This window comes from Ascidiella aspersa, chromosome 5 (assembly GCF_963924565.1).
Source record: "Ascidiella aspersa chromosome 5, kaAscAspe10.2, whole genome shotgun sequence".
NCBI lineage: Eukaryota > Metazoa > Chordata > Ascidiacea > Phlebobranchia > Ascidiidae > Ascidiella > Ascidiella aspersa.
This window is the reverse complement of record NC_139451.1, coordinates 12310375-12312874: the sequence shown is the minus strand read 5'-3', so window position 1 is coordinate 12312874 and position 2500 is coordinate 12310375. Positions and strand designations below refer to the sequence as shown.

The 2500-nt window shown below is 55.6% G+C and overlaps 2 non-coding genes and 1 pseudogene across 2 annotated transcripts; all 3 read right to left on the bottom strand.

The window, feature by feature from the left end:
* Window positions 1-7, bottom strand: part of LOC146143974 (large subunit ribosomal RNA) — a 3679-nt pseudogene extending 3672 nt beyond the window's left edge.
* Window positions 8-255: 248 nt separating this feature from the next.
* LOC146143973 (5.8S ribosomal RNA) lies at window positions 256-409 on the bottom strand. Its single transcript, XR_014498809.1, has one exon. It is a non-coding gene; the product is annotated as a 5.8S ribosomal RNA (ribosomal RNA).
* Window positions 410-655: 246 nt separating this feature from the next.
* Window positions 656-2466, bottom strand: LOC146143972 (small subunit ribosomal RNA). Its single transcript, XR_014500476.1, has one exon. It is a non-coding gene; the product is annotated as a small subunit ribosomal RNA (ribosomal RNA).
* Window positions 2467-2500: the final 34 nt, after the last annotated feature.

Sequence of the window (2500 nt, the reverse complement as noted above, 5' to 3'; positions counted from 1 at the left end):
CAGGCCGAAAGTAAGGACCGGGACTATTCTTCCCGTTCCGCGCTCGCCGTCGGCGCCGCGCGCCGCCGCGCACCTCGATTCCCGCCCTTGAGCCGCCAGCCGTTGGCCTCTTCGAGGTCGACTCGCCGCCGCCGCGCGGGATTCTGGTCGCGATCGTCGCGCATCGTGCCGTGCTGTCTTGAGCGGGACGGGCGCTCGCGCGTCCGACGCCGCAGCAGCCGCGCGGAGAAATCCCCGCGCGGAACGTTTGCAACGCGACCCTGAGGCGGGCGCGGCCCCGGGATTGACCCGAGGCCGCAATTTGCGTTCAGAACGTCGATGCTCAATGTGTCCTGCAATTCACACTAATTCACGCAGCTAGCTGCGTCCTTCATCGACTCACGAGCCGAGTGATCCACCGCCAAGAGCCATCCACGATTGTTTCGCTCGCACAGTGCCTCGCACTATAGGGTGACAAAATAGACCGCGCCGAGCGGTCGGCCAGGCCGACGCTTGAAGCCGGAGCCGCGGCACCGCGGCACTCGACGCGCAAACATTACCGGGTGACCGAATCGCCGGCCGGCGCGCCGCTCCTCGCGGGTCGGGCGCCGGGTAGCAAAGACTTTTTCTCTCGCTTGTCCGAGTTTCGCGTTCGCCGAAGCGTTTGCGAGACCGTTAATGATCCTTCCGCAGGTTCACCTACGGAAACCTTGTTACGACTTTTACTTCCTCTAAATGATCAAGTTAGATCGTCTTCTCGGACGCCGGCTCGACCGTTGCCGGCCGCGCCAGGTCCAATCGGAGGACCTCACTAAACCATTCAATCGGTAGTAGCGACGGGCGGTGTGTACAAAGGGCAGGGACGTAATCAACGCGAGCTAATGACTCGCGCTTACTGGGAATTCCTCGTTCAAGGGAAATAATTGCAATTCCCTATCCCTAGCACGACCGGGGTTCAGCGGGTTACCCAGACCTGTCGGCCAAGGCGAGCACATGCTGATCCGGTCAGTGTAGCGCGCGTGCGGCCCCGAACATCTAAGGGCATCACAGACCTGTTATTGCTCAATCTCGTGTGGCTAAACGCCACTAGTCCCTCTAAGAAGTTAGACGCCGACCGATTGGGTCGCGTAACTAGTTAGCAAGCCAGAGTCTCGTTCGTTATCGGAATTAACCAGACAAATCGCTCCACCAACTAAGAACGGCCATGCACCACCACCCACAGAATCAAGAAAGAGCTCTCAATCTGTCAATCCTCACTGTGTCCGGGCCGGGTGAGATTTCCCGTGTTGAGTCAAATTAAGCCGCAGGCTCCACTCCTGGTGGTGCCCTTCCGTCAATTCCTTTAAGTTTCAGCTTTGCAACCATACTTCCCCCGGAACCCAAAGACTTTGGTTTCCCGCAAGCTGCCGGAGAGGTCGTAAAACTAACGCCCCCCGATCGCTAGTTGGCATCGTTTATAGTCAGAACTAGGACGGTATCTGATCGTCTTCGAACCTCTGACTTTCGCTCTTGATTAAAGAAAACATTCTTGGCAAATGCTTTCGCAGTCGTTCGTCTTGCGCCGATCCAAGAATTTCACCTCTAACGGCACAGTACGAATGCCCCCGTCTGTCCCTCTTAATCATTACCTCGCGCTCCGAAAACCAACAAAATAGAACCGAGGTCCTATTCCATTATTCCATGCACCATTATTCAGGCGAATCGCCTGCTTTGAACACTCTAATTTTTTCAAAGTAAACGTTCCGGCCGCCGCCGACACTCAGTCAAGGGCACCGGCGGAGAACCGGAGGTGAGGCCAGGACGGCCAGTACACGCCTTGCGACGGACCGGCCGCCTGCGCCCAAAATCCAACTACGAGCTTTTTAACCGCAACAACTTAAATATACACTTTTGGAGCTGGAATTACCGCGGCTGCTGGCACCAGACTTGCCCTCCAATGGATACTCGTTAAAGGTTTTAAAGTGTACTCATTCCAATTACAGGGCCTCGTTTAGAGTCCTGTATTGTTATTTTTCGTCACTACCTCCCCGCGTCGGGAATGGGTAATTTGCGCGCCTGCTGCCTTCCTTGGATGTGGTAGCCGTTTCTCAGGCTCCCTCTCCGGAATCGAACCCTGATTCTCCGTTACCCGTAAGAACCTCGGTAGGCCAGTACCGTACCGACGAAAGTTGATAGGGCAGACACTTGAATGATCCGTCGCCGGTGCGAGACCGTGCGATCCGCAAAGTTATCCAGAGTCACCAAAGGTTGCGGGCCGAAGCCCGGTCGGTTTTTGGTCTGATAAAAGCACGCCTCCCGCGAGGTCGGCGCTTCACGCATGTATTAGCTCTAGCATTTCCACAGTTAACCACGTAAAACGTACGATCAAATGAACCATAACTGATTTAATGAGCCATTCGCAGTTTCACTGTACGAGAGCTCGTACTTAGACTTGCATGGCTTAATCTTTGAGACAAGCATATGACTACTGGCAGGATCAACCAGGTAGCTACTTTAGCGTAGCCCCGAAAGGCCGACGAAG